The sequence below is a fragment of the Bufo gargarizans genome, chromosome 2 (genome assembly GCF_014858855.1).
Source record: "Bufo gargarizans isolate SCDJY-AF-19 chromosome 2, ASM1485885v1, whole genome shotgun sequence".
Lineage (NCBI taxonomy): Eukaryota > Metazoa > Chordata > Amphibia > Anura > Bufonidae > Bufo > Bufo gargarizans.
In genome coordinates, this window is record NC_058081.1 from 332,706,875 (window position 1) to 332,727,801 (window position 20,927).

The 20,927-nt window shown below is 43.3% G+C and overlaps 1 pseudogene; it reads right to left on the reverse strand.

Moving 5' to 3' along the window:
• Positions 1 to 20,927, reverse strand: part of LOC122925882 — a 2,558,103-nt pseudogene that overhangs the window by 266,561 nt on the left and 2,270,615 nt on the right.

Below are 20,927 nucleotides of genomic sequence, written 5' to 3' on the forward strand. Positions count from 1 at the left end.
GCGTGAGAGACTCTAATGGCTAAGCCATGCGTGAGAGACTCTAATGGCTAAGTCATATGTAACACTAAAAGGGGGAAGCCATACGTGAGAGACTCTAATGGCTAAGCCATGCGTGAGAGACTCTAATGGTGGAGTCATATGTGACACTAAAGGAGAGAAGCCATGCGTGAGAGACTCTAATGGCTAAGCCATGCGTGAGAGACTCTAATGGCGGAGTCATATGTGACACTAAAGGGGAGAAGCCATGCGTGAGAGACTCTAATGGCTAAGCCATGCGTGAGAGACTAATGGCGGAGTCATATGTGTATAACTAAATCGGAGAAGCCATGCGTGAGAGGCTCTAATGGCGGAGCCCTGCGTGAGAGACTCTAATGGCGGAGCCATATGTAAAACTAAAACGGAGAAGCCATGCGGGAGAGGCTCTAATGGAGGAGCCCTGCGTGAGAGACTCTAATGGCGGAGCCATATGTAAAACTAAAACGGAGAAGCCATGCGTGAGAGACTCTAATGGCGGATTTATATAAAAATTTTTTATTATTATTATTTTTTTCTTTATTTTTTTTAAACCACTTATGCAGCACCAGTATGACTTGGGGACTCGCATAACCATGACCCTCTCCGACAATAAATCTAGGATGCTAACCTACCTACAACCATATTGTACCCCTAACGAACAACATGAAGAACGGTCATCAGGCCCCCGAAGCCATGAGGCCCCCTGAAGCCAAGACACTAACATGGATGACCTTACAGTGACGATAAGTAATTAAAACGTGAGCCAGACCTAATGGAAAATGCATAGACATTAGAGATCTGAACCACTTCCATGAATGAAACATTAAATCAACCGCGAACCGTGAAATTGAAACAGATGGGAGAACAACAAGAGCCAGAGGCATTGCAGTTCACTAAGAAAAGACCCTTGTCGTGACAAACGAATGAACAACTGTGAAAACATAGTAGGAACTTACTCCTATTGGCCCACTGACCGCTAGGGAGCTATTTGGTTAACTGGGGCAGAGATCAATCTGAGTGAATGCGAACCAGAAGTAAAGGAGACCAGTCTGAGTGAATGCAAACCAGGACTAAAGAACACCACCAATTATTAAATATTTTTTTTCTCTCCTTCCCGCAAGTAAACAGAAAAAAGTAGGCCTAAGGAATGTAACAAACCACCGGGGAAAGAACCGTAAGCAGCTATGCTTGTTTATCGGAAGAGCGGTATGCTGATAGCCCTAGTAAGAATACTGAGTAACCATTATGTAGCAATGAAAAGAAACGCAGCTTTAAGTGGAAGCCGAGTATAACACATGATGTAAGAACAAGTGGGTAAATGCAGCTCTGGATGTGAGTGGTGCCTAAAAACATGGTATAGGCACAGCTCTGAGTATGAGCATGGTATAAAGCAGCCGTATGAATGCAATCTGAAAGTGAGCAGAGTATTAATGTAATGCAACAGCGGACGTATGACCGCAGCTCTAGTAGTGAATGGTGTATAGGACAAAATGTGAACGCAGACACATGGACATAGCTTTGAAGGTAACCAAGTCCGATCCTACCGTGAATGCCAGCACTCGCCCGGCACCTTCTGACATTGCCCAGACGCAAACGAACCTCCACATGATGCTGCAGGATTTTTATTTTATTTTTTTCTCCAAAAACAAAATGAATAAAATACCATCACTTAAACACAGCATGCGTAGCTTGGAGACACGTGTCCCGTATGTAACAGGTATCAGAACATGTGACCATACCTATTCTAGGGACATGCTTACACCAATAACTATATGTAATAGCCCCCCACAAGCTGGACAAAATATACTATTTTTTTTTTTTTTCTAAATCGACCATTGAACCACATTAGCCATCACTTAAACCCAGCACGCGTGCTTGAGCCAACTGCAGACACGCGCCCCGCATGTAAACCAGGTATCAGAAAACATACATACAACCATGCCCACTCTAAGCACCTGCTACCCCAATGACTGTATGCAATGGCCCCACCAGGCCTCTGAATAGCCAGACAAACAATACAAACAACCATAGTTTGACCATTAGAGCCCCAACTCTGCTTCATCCCAGAGAACTACACGTCACGGACCGCAGCGTGGGTCCCGTGCAAACAACTCCGATCTACCATGAATAGCAGCGCCCTCCTGAGACATTCTGCCGTTACCCAGCCGTAAGGAGCCTCCACACCATGCTGCTGTATCCTAGAGCTGAGTCAGAGGTAGTGAAATCAGCTGAATCAGCGTCAGCCTGGGCCCACAGGTGCCTGTAAATAGCCTAGTAATCAGCCAGCCTGGCCCACAGGTGCGTATAATTAGCCTTGTAATCAGCCTCCCCTCCCACAAATGCAGCAATATATTGCTTAATACTTATAGTATAAATAGTTAGTGGGAGATAGTCAGTGTAGGCTATATCCTGATATAATGTAGCTGATAGGTTCTGCTGTCAATACATACATGCTACAGACATACTGCTGTAATGTCACAAGTTCACAACAATACTTAGTGCACCAATCAGTAATATGTAGTCAGATCTGCTAAAATGTGAAGTTGCACGTATTGCGCCAAAATATGCGTATCATTAATTGCCGATTAGCGCAATCGCAAATATATTGGAGCACTCTATCTGCATATAAAACCATGTTTAATGTTCTGCCGTGCCAAACATTTACTCCAGTCTCAGGAAACTTCTAGCAGCTTGGAAAATGTGACCCACGCCTGTATTGAGCGTGCTTTACGCGAATATTACATTGCCGAATTTCGCAATTAAGAAAATAATAGCAAATGCTCGAATATATGACAAAATATTCTATGAAATATTTGCGAAATAGCGCAAATTCGAATATAACCCCCTACCGCTCATCACTACACAGCAATAAATTGCTTTTCTAAACTTCAGACCAGATTCCGATTCGGATGCTTCACTTCGCTCAACACTAATAACAACATTGCATGAAAGTCAAATGGACAGAGTTACATTGCCCTGCATACCAGTTGGACTGGAGGGGAAAACTGTTGGAGCCTTAGTGCCATTGATTCTGGTAATCGGACCTCCCACTGATCAAGCAATGATGGCATAAAACAAGCACTGTGTCACTGCACATAAAAACTGTTGTCTAACCATTGCCAGTTATTTAACTACTGCATCCCGAATTACTACTAACAAATGTACCATCTTCTGCCAAAGGTACACACAAATTATTACTAGGTTTTTCATTTGATTAGTCTAATTTTGCTGTAAATACATTCTTCCATACCTTCCACAAAGATTACCCTTCAGCCAACTGAGTAATATAAAATACTGTATATTCATAATATTTTACGCCATTCAACAATACAGCTTTTTAATGTGTATTCAGGCAAGACAAAATAGCTGGTCTTTGGTAAATGATCATGTTTTCACGGCATTATCTGCTAAAAGATGCAGCTAGCTGTGAAAAGCAATACCAGCTCTAAAATCTAATTAGAAAAAAAATCCTCTCGCATCCTGTCTGTGCTATTGCACAGCTGTATTATTTTGACATCCACATAAATACGAGAATAATACTATTAGAATTGGGAAAACAATTCCACAGTCCAATTATAACTTCACAGTACTTCATTCATTATCCCCAAAGTATTTGCATTTCTACCAATTTTTATAATTCCTATAATTTCCTTGTTCAGTGGATAACAGGAGGAAAACATACTTTGACAGACACTTCTGGAAGGTAATGAGGATTTCGGAGGCGGGTGGTCATATAGAGTTTAAAATCCCTGCTGTAATGAATAACAGACTCCCCAAGACGGATGTATTCCACTCCATTCTGTTTAAATGTCTGTCTCAGCAGTACAGGCTCCAAGATTGGATCAAGCTCTTCTGTGATATTTTCTATTAAGACAGGTGTCCCAAACTAAGAAAATAAAATAGGACATTTTGAGGGGGAAAAAAAATCAATCAAACCAGGCATATAAACAACACAATCACCAAATTAATTCAGGGAAATGCTGCCAGTCATAATGTGATGTAGTATACGTGTTACCATGGGAATCTGAGTGACAAATTTGTTAAGCGAATACGAAATTGCAGAGCTTTACATTATTTATTTCCTTAGCTCCAGTCCTGTAACATTTCCATTTTCTGTCCTGGCAGCATCATTGTATAGAAAAAAAATAAAAAAGCTCTATATTAAAGTTGGTGATATAACTATGAATGGAATATGTGCAGAGAGCTGCAAGCTGTCAAAGTGCTTAATATGAGAGATTTGTCAGCTGTTTGCTTTATCGATTCCCCTTGAACAGAATGTCGCTGGTGGCCTTTGCTTTATTCCGGTAGAGGTCATATGCTTTTAAAGTACCAGAATAAACTCTAGCAGTGAAAGTAATATTAATGAGTGTAAGGTCACCACAATCAAATACAGCACTGTAATAAAGCAATGACAACTCTGTGTTAAAAAGTAAAAAAAATAAAAAATATCTAGTATAATGAAACCCATACATTTTTATTTTCTAATAGGAGACAACAATGACAAATCTGTTATCGCAGCGAACAACTTTGAATATTGATGGCATTCGCCAAATTGTATACAAAGCAGCAAGTGATATCAAACTTTAATGTTTTTTTTTCTTTAGTTAGTAGAATAAATAGCACACATCTCTTTAACGAGTCACTGTACTTTCACACAACTTATTTTAATTACATTTAATAGAAAATGGTATAACTACCAAATTTTTTATTTACTTCATTTAAAAAATGTGCCTGCATACACCTGAAATAAAGCTGTGAAGTCCTGACCACTAGGGGTCTCACTTCCAATTATGTTGCAGTACACTGCCTGTTGTCAGGCAAGATCCATCCCTATTAATAGAGACTCAGAATACGACTAAGAGGAAATTGGGGCATGTCAGAGTTAGCTGAGTTTCTGAGACTGATAAATAGAAAACTGCTTCTGCTCTGAAGCTGAAAACAAACATAATGGAAAGTAAGGTAAAGGATGTCCTAACAGTACAGTGCTGGCGGAAAGGGAGACACCTCCTTGCTTCTGAGTGAAATGCTTCTAGCTATGCGGCTGAAACAGGGAATAATAATTTGGCTGAACGACACATTAGAAATGCCCAGTTATAACTGTTCATTCACAGTTATGACTGTACAAAGAAGCACAGCCATTATGCAAACTTTTTTTTGAAAACAAAACAAAAAAATAATACAACTCAGGCATGCTTTAAAGCAAAAACCAAGCTAAAATATAAGCTACCATATATAAAATTCCGATTAGTGCATATGCTCAATGGCCTTTAATATATTGCATACTGTGGGAGTTGCTAATTATCTCTATTATGATAAAAAAGGCTTCTAACAGGACAAAAAATTGATGACCAATTCTCAGGATTGGTGATCAATATGTCTCTATGGAGTATCTATGGAGTGGTATCCCCATCCCCATGTATTTATATTTACACTACTCGGTCAGAATCTCATCATAGACAAATTTATTCCTTGACTCCAATGTACTGTAAATGTTGTACCGTATATTATCAAAGTATTTTCTGGTTATTTGACAAACACAAAATAAGAATATATAAATATACAGAGGCTCACTCCACCTCTTCCCAAGGACCCAGTGCTTACTCCACGGATTCACCCAAATCCGATTAGAAAAATGCAAATATATAAAGTAATTGGAGGGCACTCAAATATCTGACAACATCCACGGCAGGATATCAGTAATCCTAATTTATTAGCATAAAAACTAATTAAAAACTTACACACATACAATATAAAACACACACATATATCCGCAAGACCAATTGTAGGACTCAGTATAGCTGTAATACGCGGTCAAGCCTGTGACCATATACAGTCGCCTGGTGTGGCATGTGATTCACTTGTAAATGTCCGCACTTAATCACCTGTTCATGACAGCAAAGGACTCTACAATGGAATCTTGAGGAGCCAATATCAACAGGCATTCCACCCCTCGGACCCCCAGTTAATGAAGTCCAATACAGAGACGAGCACACGGTCCAGACTTTAGGACCGAGCGTACTCACCAGCCTTGTACAGAGCGGTGTGCATCACGTGAGACGCAGCCAGGTCACGTGGGACGCCGCGTTTGAGACCTACTGACCGCTCGGGACGCCGGGTGAGTCTAAGCAGCTGCTGCAGGACTATCCCACGGGAACGGAAGAGGGGTAAAGTACTTAGCCCTGTGGACATTTACAAGTGAATCACACGCCACACCAGGCTACTGTATATGGTCACAGGCTTGACACCATATTACAGCTATACTGAGTCCTACAATTGGTCTTGCGGATATATGTGTATGTTTTATATTGTATGTGTGTAAGTTTTTAATTAGTTTTTATGCAAATAAATTAGGATTACTGATATCCTGCCGTGGATGTTGTCAGATATTCGAGTGCCCTCCAATTACAATATAAGAATATTAGAGGTGCCTGAGCATATTAGAGAGGTTATGTATCAATGTTTGATTAGTGGTGGTCTCCCTACTAATCAGCAGAATTAAAAGGTCATGGTGCTCCAGCAAGTAATCTTTACTGTTTACCTAGGCACAGTTACTCATCTGTGAGTGTGACTGTGCCTGGTAGAGCAGCTCAGCCCAAGTTAACTATGCATTTGGTTAAGGAAATATTTGAGTAAGGATAATTAACTTTTATTGATATGTCACTAAAATATAAGGGATATATAAAAGTGAATGCAGCTATTTATTTATTGCTGTGTATGAGGCTAGAAGCTTATGCTGCTATCAGTGTGTTAATGGCACAGATCTTTTAAATGTAGTCATTGAATTATAGTCAGGTGAAAAAGTATTTAGGCTGACAGTAAAGATAAGCAAATCATTTAGCAAGAATTGATTTGTTCATCAAAATGAGTTATTCACCTAAAAGGGGCTGTCCCCATTGCTGACGAATCTCCTTTGCAGCTGAAGAGCTGAACAAATTGATTAGCTCATTTCTAGTCAACAGTTAAAGGGATTGGACACTTTCTGGCCACTGTTGATCAATGTGTTTGTAAGATGACTATATTATGATAATAATATATAGTTGCAGAACAATATTTATTGATGTTCTGCACCATTTTCTATATCTCATAAGGTATTCCTGCTTGTTGGCCAAGTCTTTTGTGCTGTCCATATGGAGGTCCTGCCCATAAAGTATATGTTGATGGAGGGTCATGTGACACATTACTCATTCTACTCCATCCAAATACATCCCCTAAACTGAGTAAAATTGGCTTCTACCTCGCAGGTTTTCTTTGCCTTCCTCTGGATCAACTTGCAGAATAACAGGCTGAACTGGATGGACAAATGTCTTTTTCAGCTTTACAAACTATGCTATTATGTTACTATTTTACATGATCCCTCATCAGTAGCCATCTTACAGACAGGACCTCTATGTGGACACTAAAGAAGATTTGCCCGACAAAGGGACACAGCTTAGAAAATATAGAAAACAGCACAGAGAATCACCAAATACTTTATTAGTAAATACCATATAGTAATATGACTTGATCAACACTAGCCAGAAAGTGGCCACCCCCTTTAAAGCAACCATCTACAAACCGGATTCCAAAAAAGTTGGGACACTAAACAAATTGTGAATAAAAACTGAATGCAATGATGTGGAGATGGCAAATGTCAATATTTTATTTGTAATAGAATGTAGATGACAGATCAAACGTTTAATCCGAGTAAATGTATCATTTAAAAGGAAAAATACGTTGATTCATATTTTCACGGTGTCAACAAATCCCCAAAAAGTTGGGACAAGTAGCAATAAGTAAATTTGAGCATAACGAAGAGCTGGAAGACCAATTAACACTAATTTGGTCAATTGGCAACATGATTGGGTATAAAAAGAGCTTCTCAGAGTGGCAGTGTCTCTCAGAAGCCAAGATGGGTAGAGGATCACCAATTCCCACAATGTTGCGCAGAAAGATAGTAGAGCAATATCAGAAAGGTGTTACCCAGCGAAAACTTGCAAAGACTTTGCATCTATCATCATCAACTGTGCATAACTGTCATGGTCTTACCTCCTTGCTGTTCCCTTCGTTTGACATGTGCTGGCGGCCATCTTGGTTTCTGGGTTTTATTGTAGCCTCCCACCCTGCGGCTCCTCCTTCCCACTGGGAGGAGCTGGATGCCTAGCTCACATATATAGGAGGTCTGTGGCTTCAGTTCCTTGCTTGGTCCTCCTGTGTTCACATGCTTCCAAGACTGCTGCTGCTTCTGGTTCCTGATCCTGGCCTCGTCTGACTACCCCGTTGGTTCCTGATTCCGGCTTCGTCTGACTACCCCGTTGGTTCCTGATTCCGGCTTCGTCTGACTACCCCGTTGGTTCCTGTTCCTGGCTTCGTCTGACTACCCTTCTGGTTCCTGACCTCTGTCTCCGCAAGACCCTGCTTCGGTTTAGCCATCCGTTTGGACTCTGCTTACGGCTCTTCAATAAAACCTTCTATTTTCCACTTATCTCTTGTTGTACGTCTGGTTCATGGTTCCATGACATTAGGACCAAGCCATGAATTCTGACGGTACAGGGCCACCCTCGCTACCTACGCTGGTTGCCAGACTTGATCAGCAGGATCACCTGTTGGGTCGGTTCGCTGTGGCGTTGCAAACCCTGCTTGAACGCACGGCTCATTTAGCTTCCGTTGCCGATGGGTCGGTTGTCGCTTCTGGGCCCGCTCCTACTGCCGCTCCGGTTGTTGCGCCAGAGTCTACCCTGACACCTGTTGCTGCGCCTGTGGTGTTTCAGGGTATGACCGGTTCTGCCCCCCTTCCACAGCGCTTTGGGGGAGAGCCAACTCAGTGCCGAGGTTTCCTTAACCAGGTGGGCATTTACTTCGAGTTGCTGCCACATGCCTTTCCTACTGAGAGATCAAGGGTGGGCTTCTTGATCTCGCTGCTCTCGGACAAGGCCTTGGCCTGGGCCAGCCCTTTATGGGAGAACAACAATCCGGTGGTTGCCGAGTTTTCCGGTTTTGTTGCTTCTCTTCGGAAGGTATTCGATGTGCCGGCTCGTGCTGCCTCTGCTGCGAAGCTCCTTATGTCCATCAGACAGGGTTCACGATCCGTAGCTGAATACGCCATTGAGTTTCGTACCCTGGCAGCAGAGGTGGGCTGGAATAATGAGGCTCTGGTCGCTGCTTTCTCTCATGGTCTCTCGGATGCCTTGAAGGATGAGGTTGCAGCTAAGGACCTACCAGTGGAGCTCGAGTCTCTTATTTCTTTCCTGATTTTGATTGACACCAGACTCAGGGAGAGACCTTCCTTTAAGGAGAGCCTGCGGAGGTCTCCTAACAGATTGGCGCCTACGTTTGCTGTCCCACCCGTGCCTCCCTCTCCTCCCACGCCTCCTGTGGATGACTTGTCTGGGGGTGAACCCATGCAGCGGGGGTTTGCTCGCCTGTCTGAGGGGGAGAGGGTACTCCGGAGACGCGAGGGCCGATGCATGTACTGTGGTCTCGGTGGGCATTTTCGGTTGGCATGTCCGAACCGTCCGGGAGAACGCTCGCACCTGAGGTCCTGTCAGGGGCAGATCTTGGGTGGAGTCTCCTCGTCCCCGGTTTCCCGTGTTGACAAACCACTGATCACGGTTGTCCTCTCCTGGGTCGGGGGCTCGGTGACGACCCAGGCGTTGGTGGACTCTGGTGCTGGTGGTTTGTTCATTGATAGAGTGTTCGTTGCCGCCAATTCCATTCCTCTGCAGCCTCGAGGTTCCCCACTGGCTCTTGAGGCGATAGACGGCAGACCCCTTCTGCCGCCACACGTGACTCATGAGACCCTTCCAGTGGGGATAGCCATTGGTGCCGTTCACAGAGAGTCGGTCTGTCTCCAGGTTATTTCCTCTCCACACTACTCGGTGGTCTTGGGGTACCCCTGGCTCCAGAAGCATAATCCGACTTTCGATTGGAGATCGGTCGAGATCCTCTCGTGGTCACCGCAGTGTGGGGCTAGTTGCATCCATGGGCCTGTCAAGTTGCTGTGTACTTCCTCGGACTCTCTGTTGCCTCCTGAATACGAAGAGTACCGGGATGTATTCGATAAGGTGCGCGCGGTTGCCCTACCTCCGCACCGCCCATACGATTGTGCCATAGAGTTACAATCCGGTGCCGTTCCTCCTCGTGGCAAAGTCTATCCACTGTCGGTAGCGGAGAATGAGGCCATGGAGGAGTACGTGAGGGAGGCGCTTTCACGCGGACACATTCGCAAATCCTCGTCCCCGGCAGGGGCTGGATTTTTCTTTGTGAAAAAGAAGGGCGGCGAGTTGAGGCCTTGCATCGATTACAGGGGTCTCAATCGCATCACGATCAAGAACGCTTACCCGATACCCTTGATTTCCGAGCTGTTCGATCGCCTCAAAGGGGCCACGGTCTTTACCAAACTCGACCTGAGGGCGGCATATAACCTAGTAAGGATCAAGGCGGGCGATGAGTGGAAGACCGCGTTTAACACCAGGACCGGTCATTATGAATCCTTGGTTATGCCCTTTGGGTTGTGCAATGCGCCCGCAGTCTTCCAGGAATTCATCAACGATGTTTTCCGTGACCTGTTGCAGCAGTGTGTGGTGGTCTATTTGGATGACATCTTGGTATATTCTGCATCCATGGAGGCCCACATTCTGGATGTCAGACGAGTGTTGCAACGCTTACGAGAGAACAAGCTGTTCGGTAAGCTTGAGAAATGCGAATTTCACCGATCCCAGGTAACCTTCTTAGGTTACATCATTTCCGCTGAGGGGTTCTCCATGGATCCTGAGAAGGTTTCGGCTGTCTTACAGTGGCCCCAGCCCAGTGGGCTTCGTGCCCTGCAGCGCTTTTTGGGCTTCGCCAATTATTATCGGAAGTTCATCAGGGACTTTTCCATGCTAGCCAAGCCTCTCACGGATCTGACCAGGAAGGGCAGTAATCCTCAGGTCTGGCCGCTCGAGGCCATCCGAGCTTTTGAGGCTCTAAAGTCCGCCTTTGTGTCGGCTCCGATTCTGTCGCATCCCAACCCTGGGTTGCCTTTTGTCCTCGAGGTGGACGCGTCTGAGACGGGAGTAGGCGCCCTCCTGTCTCAGCGTAGAACACCAGAGGGTCCTCTGCTTCCTTGTGGGTTTTACTCCCGGAAACTGTCTTCCGCGGAGTGCAACTATCAGATTGGTGACAGGGAGTTATTGGCCATCGTGCAGGCCCTTAAAGAATGGAGGCACTTGCTCGAGGGCTCGGTGGTTCCGGTTCTCATCCTGACGGACCACAAGAATCTGACCTACCTCTCTGAGGCCAAGAGATTGACACCACGTCAGGCCAGATGGGCTCTGTTCTTGTCACGTTTTAATTACGTGGTCTCCTACCTACCCGGCTCCAAGAACATCAGAGCGGATGCCTTATCACGGCAGTACTCCGAGCTGTCCGGGGAGGAGTCGATTCCGACTACGGTCATACCCCCGAATCAGATCCTGGCCGCTATTCGCACCAGCCTGACTTCTCCTCTGGGTGAGCAGATTTTGGCGGCTCAATCTGGTGCTCCCTCTGGGAGACCCAACGGCAGATGTTTTGTGCCTGAGGAGTTGCGCACTCGGTTGTTGCGAACCTACCATAACTCCAAGGCCGCGGGGCACCCTGGAAAGAATCAGCTGTCCTGGGCGGTTTCACGTCTGTTCTGGTGGCCTTCTCTACGTTCCGACATCGCCGCATATGTAGCGGCATGCTCCGTTTGTGCCCAGAGTAAGTCCCCTCGGCACCTTCCGTTGGGCCTTTTGCAACCCATAGCCACCGGGGAGCGTCCATGGTCACACCTGGGGATGGATTTCATTGTGGACCTCCCTGTATGGCAATGGCCATACGGTCATTCTCATGATTGTGGATCGGTTTTCCAAAATGTGCCACTGTGTTCCTCTCAAGAAGTTACCCTCTGCACAAGAGTTGGCCTCGATTTTTGCCAGGGAGGTCTTCCGGTTGCACGGTTTGCCCAAGGAGATTGTGTCGGATCGGGGGAGTCAGTTTGTGTCCAGGTTCTGGCGCGCCTTTTGCTCCCAGTTGGGGATTCATCTCTCTTTCTCCTCGGCCTACCACCCTCAGTCCAATGGGGCCGCAGAACGATCCAATCAGGCCTTGGAGCAATTCCTTCGTTGCTATGTCTCCGATCACCAAGACAATTGGGTTGACCTCCTGCCTTGGGCTGAGTTTGCCAGGAACACGGCGGTGAACTCTTCCTCTGGGACGTCTCCCTTCATGGCCAATTATGGGTTCCAACCTGCCGTGTTACCGGAGGTATTCTCTCCCCAGGATATTCCGGCTGTGGAGGATCACCTTTCCGTCCTACGTGCTTCTTGGGTACAGATCCAGAGGTCCCTTGAGGTCTCTGCGCAGCGCCAGAAACTCCAGGCTGATCGCAGACGAGCGCCCGCTCCTTCCTACCAGGTCGGAGACCGCGTATGGTTGTCCACCCGCAACCTCAACCTTCGAGTGCCCACTCCCAAGCTGGCGCCTCGCTTTGTTGGTCCCTTCCGAGTGCTTCGCAGGGTAAACCCGGTAGCCTATGCCCTTGCGCTTCCTCCTGGCATGCGGATCTCCAACGTGTTTCATGTCTCCCTGTTGAAGCCACTGGTGTGTAATCGTTTCACTTCCTCGATTCCTCGGCCTCGTCCGGTCCAAGTGGGCAATCGTGAGGAGTATGAGGTGAGCAATATCCTGGACTCACGCCTGGTCCGCGGCCGGGTGCAGTTTTTGGTCCATTGGCGTGGTTATGGTCCAGAGGAGCGTTCCTGGGTTCCCTCCGCAGATGTCCATGCTCCTGTCTTGCTCCGAGCCTTCCACGCACGCTTCCCTCAGAAACCGTTCCTTACTCCGCGGAGGAGGGGCCCTTGAGGGGGAGGTACTGTCATGGTCTTACCTCCTTGCTGTTCCCTTCGTTTGACATGTGCTGGCGGCCATCTTGGTTTCTGGGTTTTCTTGTAGCCTCCCACCCTGTGGCTCCTCCTTCCCACTGGGAGGAGCTGGATGCCTAGCTCACATATATAGGAGGTCTGTGGCTTCAGTTCCTTGCTTGGTCCTCCTGTGTTCACATGCTTCCAAGACTGCTGCTGCTTCTGGTTCCTGATCCTGGCCTCGTCTGACTGCCCCGTTGGTTCCTGATTCCGGCTTCGTCTGACTACCCCGTTGGTTCCTGATTCCGGCTTCGTCTGACTACCCCGTTGGTTCCTGTTCCTGGCTTCGTCTGACTACCCTTCTGGTTCCTGACCTCTGTCTCCGCAAGACCCTGCTTCGGTTTAGCCATCCGTTTGGACTCTGCTTACGGCTCTTCAATAAAACCTTCTATTTTCCACTTATCTCTTGTTGTACGTCTGGTTCATGGTTCCATGACAATAACATCATCCGAAGATTCAGAGAATCTGGAACAATCTCTGTGCGCAAGGGTCAAGGCCGTAAAACCATACTGGATGCCCGTGATCTCCGGGCCCTTAAACGACACTGCACCACAAACAGGAATGCTACTGTAAAGGAAATCACAGAATGGGCTCATGAATACTTCCAGAAACCATTGTCAGTGAACACAATCCACCGTGCCATCCGCCGTTGCCAGCTGAAACTCTACAGTGCAGAGAAGAAGCCATTTCTAAGCAAGATCCACAAGCTCAGGCGTTTTCACTGGGCCAGGGATCATTTAAAATGGAGTGTGGCAAAATGGAAGACTGTTCTGTGGTCAGACGAGTAACGATTCGAAGTTCTTTTTGGAAATCTGGGACGCCATGTCATCCGGACCAAAGAGGACAAGGACAACCCAAGTTGTTATCAACGCTCAGTTCAGAAGCCTGCATCTCTGATGGTATGGGGTTGCATGAGTGCGTGTGGCATGGGCAGCTTGCATGTCTGGAAAGGCACCATCAATGCAGAAAAATATAATCAGGTTCTAGAACAACATATGCTCCCATCCAGACGTCATCTCTTTCAGAGAAGACCCTGCATTTTTCAACAAGATAATGCCAGACCACATTCTGCATCAATCACAACATCATGGCTGCGTAGGAGAAGGATCCGGGTACTGAAATGGCCAGTCTGCAGTCCAGATCTTTCACCTATAGAGAACATTTGGTGCATCATAAAGAGGAAGGTGCAACAAAGAAGGCCCAACACGATTGAACAGTTGGAGGCCTGTATTAGACAAGAATGGGAGAGCATTCCTATTTCTAAACTTGAGAAACTGGTCTCCTCAGTCCCCAGACGTCTGTTGAGTGTTGTAAGAAGAAGGGGAGATGCCACACAGTGGTGAAAATGGCCTTGTCCCAACTTTTTGGGGATTTGTTGACACCATGAAATTCTGATTCAACATATTTTTCCCTTAAAATTGTACATTTTCTCAGTTTAAACTTTTGTTCCGTGATTTATGTTCTATTCAGAATAAAATATTAGAAGTTGGCACCTCCTCATCATTGCATTCAGTTTTTATTCACGATTTGTATAGTGTCCCAACTTTTTGGGAATCCGGTTAGGAGCTCAGAATATAACTGCCTACAGGGGATGATTACCTGCTATTTATTTTACTTAGATCTTGAGGCGTGGCTGCTTTTTAGCTTGGCTCCATTAGGGCACAGTTGGGATCTGTGGCTACAGTTTAGCTACATTGCCCATAGTGAGTTGGAGGTAGTCTTATATATACCTCCCATCTTATGAATGGTTCAAATTGCTATTATGTGTCTCCTCAATGCAGCTATGCTTCTTCAGATTGGCTGCTTTGTATAAACACAAGTGAGTATCAGGTAATGACCACACATATACTAAGTCATATGAGGCTTAGTATCAGGAGAGCCAGGATGATTGCTTTTAGGGTGTTAAGTGGACTTCAATACAGATTTCAGGGTAATTTTGATTTGCCACAAAGCCGAATTTCCTCGTGCCTCGTTGTATCGAATCAATTTAAACACAAAAAAATACTTACCTCATCCATTTGCTCGTGGTGGGCCGGCCACCGCCATCTTGCTTGAAGATTTTGGATAAAATCCGCTGCGCTGTGACGTATGGCCCATCGTGAGCAAATGGATCATGTAAGTATTTTTTATGAATTTTTTTAATTTTACACACTTATGTATATCAGATGCAGAGATAATGTATGAATACAGTATCTAAGGTGTGCAATGACAGGGAGAGTTGCAATCACCCCTCTTTGTCATTGCACCTAATACTCATCTCTAGTTGCTTTAAATGGACTGTACTCTCATAGTCAAGCATATTTGTCTTGGAAAAACTGGGAAACAGTCTGGAAGCCTTCTAGATATTAGACTCTTGGTGCACTTAGCTGAAATCAGCTCAATCTGCAGACAAATATCTATTGTATGTGGCCCTTTTAATAGTATATGAACATTTTTTTAATTGTTTAGTCATTAGTCACGGTGCTTTTTACTATCTGACAAATGATCAATTATCATTCATTCATAAGGACCTGGAAATCTGAATTTGATCATTTTCAGATGCCCAGAGCCTTTTTTATTGGCTGAGTCTCAAGTAGGGATTCATACTAAATTTGGCTATGCATATGCATTATGTCTGCCTTGGGCTTGAGAAAAGCATACATGATAATTTCTGTCTTGTTTTTCATGGACTAATATTTACAGCAATAAACAATTTCTCACTGTTTCAAATATGCTCATGAAGGTACCTATAATATTATATCAGATATGTCCAGTAATGTGTTAAAGACTGTACTTTTACTAGACAGTATACAATGCTGCGCATCTTAAACACTTCATTCATGTTGAATCACAAGACAAAATGTTTTCCAAAGGATATTTTTCTTATTATACACATATAAAACTAAATCAAATTGCAAATAATAATCTATGTGCTAAAACTCCTGAAAAGGTCAAGAAAATATGTTCTAGAAAAAAAACTGTTGGAGAGCTTAGGAAAAGGTACACTTCCAAATTATTGCCTACCAATTTCTAAAACAAAACCTTTATTTACTCCGTAGTTGGCAAACACGTTGGCATACAGCTGGGTTCTTAGCGAAAACATCCAGCTGTTAAAATTAAGCCACTAATCTACAATGGATGGTTTGCATTTTTAGTGTAAAACTGTTAACAAAACCCCCACGAGGCAGAGATTCGCCTGTTTTGCTTCTTGGTGAAGTGAAACGGACTTGAAAGAAAAATAAAAACTGTGTCAGTCTCACTCTGTGCCAACTGACCCCATGGGAAGAAACAGACAGATTTCCAGATCCAGAGGGTCTTTTTTGAGATTTTTTTTTTCGTTTCTAAAAACCTCCAGGCATACTTGCTCAACCATGTAGAAATAACAATTCCACCTAAATAAAGGAGCCTGCACAATGAGCAGTCTTTCCATTTATCCCAATCTGTATGAGCATTCTCCTTTTTGATTATTTGTTTTATACTGAAAATATATATATTTTGTCTGAGAATGCAACAAAATACCACTGTAACAGCAGATGAATGGAGCATTATAAATATATTGTAACAGGTCAACAAAGCAAGCGTAACCATATAATAAATATACTATTTTTTTCATTTTGTTAATAAGCATTAATTTACAGTATAAAAGTATACACACAACCCTATACCCCCCACAACTCCCACTCTGTCACCCCCTTGTCCCATACGGTATATTAATTTTTAATACTGCTACTGCCACAATCATTGCCAATGCAGATAAGAAAAACAGCAAGAATAACAGCGATAATTACTATGCAAACTTGATAGTTTCTGGCTTAAGAGATATTCAAATAGAGAAAAGAATGTCTTGAAATGGTCCCCTTTAAACTAGGACGCTAATGTACTCACTGAAAGGAGTTTTTTGCTCACTATACATAAGTGTTGGTATGATTGTTGTGTGATCTTGGTTAACCAGTGGAGAGGAACACACTTCTTATCATGCTGCAAGGAAATTACCTTTTGCATGAAGGGGTACTATTTGTGTAGAAGACTGTATTGTGACAGACGATCTTTAAAGGGATATTTTGGCCACTTGGTTGTGCAGGCAACTGCAGCATCCCCTGCACTTGAATGGAGCTGTTCTGCAGTCTGTGCGCAATAAAGGGCTTGCAGTACTAGACCTGCGTCTTCATTCTGAGAATTGGTGAGGGTCCCAGATAGCATTCAGTGCATTGAAGTATCCAAAGATTACTTTGATCCAAATTTCAGGGAAAATTTGATTTGTCGTAAAAGCAGGATTTCCTCGTGCTTCATAGTAATGAATCAATTTTTCCTGAAATGGAGGTAAAAAAAAAAATTATACTCACATCATCCATTTGAGAGCGAAGAGGCCGCTGAGGCCATCTTGATTAATTTAGTGTGGGATCTTCAGTCACAATGGTAGTGGCTGCCTCTTTGCACTCAAATGGATAAGGTGGGTATTTTTTATACTTTATTTTTTCAACTAAATGATTAACCCCTGTAAGGCCTTGTTCACACGTCAGTTATTTGATCAGTTATTAACATCAGTTTTTGTGAGCCAAAACCAGGAGTGGAGGCTACACAGTGGTAAGGTATAATTAAAAGTTCTGTGTTTTTGACCAGTTTTGGCTCGCCATAACTGATGGAAATAACTGATCAAATAACTGAATTGTGAACAAGCCTAAGCACTAAATTTTTTTATGTCAGATGCTGCGATCAGCGATGATTGCTGTATCTGAGCGGTTTAATGATGAGATGCTGCGCAATTGCCGTTCCCCATCATTGCGCCTGCTACTTACTGTACAAAGAAATGCACTTCATGACAAAGTACTGAAATTTGGCGAAGCAGCTGAATTGAAGTTTAGTAAACTTCGCTCATCTCCAGTCCCAGAGGTTAGACCCCACCACGCAGTAATTGCATTTTTTTTTTAAAGAATTGTTTATTATACAACAAAAAAGGTGATCAAAATGCAACCATTAATGGTGACATATGCGGAATGACCAGTAATGGAGGATTCCCTTGAGAGTTGTAAACAGTGTGTACAAAAACTTCTGTGACTGGGAGCTAAAGTTCACTTCATGAAATATTCAGCTGTTCTCCAGTGTTTCAGCCATAGGTATATTTTGTAAATTAGACAAATTTCTGGTTATATTGTAAATGATGCATTATATTTAGTATTTATTATATTCCATATACTCAATGAAATACATATTAGGTATAAAATTGGGTATATACCACATTTTTTGTAGTAAAGAGGGGCATAGGCAATATTCAAATTGACAATATTTTGCAAATTTTTGGCCACAAGAATTCATGATTGCAAAAATCCGCAATGTTATATGCGCATGCTAATGTGACATGCAATTTCATTACCTACGACATATAATAAACAATTACACAAAGGCTGTATACCAATAACCTATCTATAAGACAGATATAGTCAGCATACCTTACAATGGCAGCCTTGTGCACTATGAGCTATTCAAATTCAGCTGACTGAGAGCTGGTAAGTCTCAAAGTTGCTCAGTTTAAGTTGGATGGCTTGGGGGGACCTGTTCACCTAGATCATTATCATTAGGGTGACAAAAATTTTAATTTTCTTTTGGGGATGCCGGCTAACTCTCACTGCTTAGGAGGGCTGCATAAAAAAAATTCCGTTTTCTAATTGTCCTAATAGTATATTTAATAACCTTTCTATATTGTTTTTTCATGTAAAGTAATTTGCATAAACTTGAATATGGGAAAGACATGCAAATTAGCAGAATCTGCCTTGTTTTTCAGCTGAAACACTATTTGCATGTCTTTCCCATATTCAAGTTTATGCAAATGAGTTTACATGACAAAACAGTATAGAAAGGTTATTGAATATGATATCAGGACAATTAGAAAACTGAAAATGTATGCAGCCCTCCTAAGCAGTGAGAAAAGAGTTAGCTGACATCCAAAAAAAATTGTACAATTTTTGTCACCCTAATGATAATGATCTAGGTGCACAGGTCCCCCCAAGCCATCCAACTTAAATTATGCAACTTCAAGTCTTACTGGCTCTCAGATCTGGACATGGTTGGAGGGTGCAAGGTTTGAGCTGATTTGGTTTCGTTTTATTCTGTGGCTTTGGCTGACAGTTCCTAAAGATGGCTGGAATCCTGCACACCATTCATTTGGAAGTGGACCCAAAGGATGCAAGAAAGAATACTTTGGAATTTATCGTGATTGAGCTTGTGGAAAAGAAGGCTGGTACTGGAAGACATCAAATTTATAGTGTCCAAAACTTCCCTAAAACAGGTGTGTACAATGTAACTTTTCTTAATGAGAACCTTTGTTTGGAGGCATATGAATGGTTAAGAAACAATTCAGAAGATCCTGAATTAATGGGAGTGAAGATAACTTGGTTGTTTGGTCTTCATGAAATTTCAATTGTAGTACATGTTTTTCTAATCATTTTACAGAAGTTAATTTGATTATGGACTTTTTGCTGAAATATTGTGAATATGTGGGGAAACCTGTGCCTCAGAAGAATCATCTTGGTATCTTTAATTGCAAATACCAATTCAAAGCTAAATTGAAAAAGGACCCACAGCGTGTGGGAGGTTTTAGTCACCCGCCAACTAATTTTTCGGTGGCGGGGAATAGAGGTTACTTAATGTACCCTGGGCAGCCGTCATATTGCAGAAAATGCTATTCTTTTGGACACACTCAGGAGAGTTGTCAGAAAGGTGTATGTTGTAGGAACTGCAAGCAGGAGGGACATACTGCTGGACAGTGCCCAACTCCTAAAGCATGTGATATATGTGGGAAAACAGATCACCTGTATAGGAATTGTCCAAGTGCTGAAGCCCAAAGAGACAGCAACATGAGGCAGCAGCGGATAGTTCAAGAGGAGTGGGAAAGGAGAAGGCTAACCTATGCTGCTGTGGCGAGTGAGGGTGTGAGGAGGAAAAGAAGAGAAGACTTGATTGTGCAACCCTCTCTAAAGGTCTTCCTGTAAGAAGCTTGGAGGAAGTTATAGATGATCTTCCAAGTGCGTCTGACCCAATAAATATTGAAGAATTTGTGCCTGGAGATTGTCTGGAGGAGGGCGGTCTGGAAAGAGTCAAAGGGAGGGTGGTGGGCAGTCCAACACAGAAGAAGATAGCTCTTCAGTCGTACGTAAGAGTAAGAGTGTCAAAAAGAGAAGGGGTTATATGAGTTCACCAGAAATCAGCAACCCCTATGAAAGCCAGCAAAAGAGAGCATGGATTCTGGTGGAGGTGGTGAAACTGTATGACTTTGAGCATAAGCTACCTGGAAAATATGGATGAATCTAAAACGTTTTTATTTTTCATTAAAAGAAGAAAGAATATGGGTTTCAAGATCTGCTTACAGAATGTAAGAGTACTTAAAAGTAAGATTAGAAGAGCGATGATTCTCGAATTTCTAGCACAAGAAGATGCTGCAATTTTTTTGTTTGCAGGAATGTGGTCTGTGTGAAGTACGGTAGTAAGAGAAGAAGAGTGAATGTATGGAAAGTCTGCGTGGTCTGGCAGTGTTTTAAATAAAAATTATAGTGTTGGCTTCTTAGTGAAAGGGAGAGATTTATCTTTAGTAAGTTACATGGTAATTGAAGAAGGGAGGTGTATATTAGCAATTTTTGAATATAAAAATGTGAGATTTTGTGTGATTAATATTTACACACCTATAAATAAGAATGAACAGAAACTTTTCTTTGAGAAGGTGAGATTATTTATCCCTGGAAGAATGCCAGTAACTCTTGAGGGAGATTTTAATTGTGATTTAAATAAGAGTCATATTGATGAGTCTAGGAAATGTAAACTTGAACCTAAATTGAAGACCTATCATGCGGATAGTGGCAGATTTCATAGCAGGTTACACTATTGTTTTGTATCACAAAATGTGTGTCCTTTAAGTTATAAACAGAAAGAAGTTGTTTTTTCAGATGATGAATGTGTGATATGTGAGTTGGATATAGAATCAAGAGGAGTGTATGGACATGGGTTGTGGAAATTAAATGTGAGTTTGTTGGAAAATGAGGA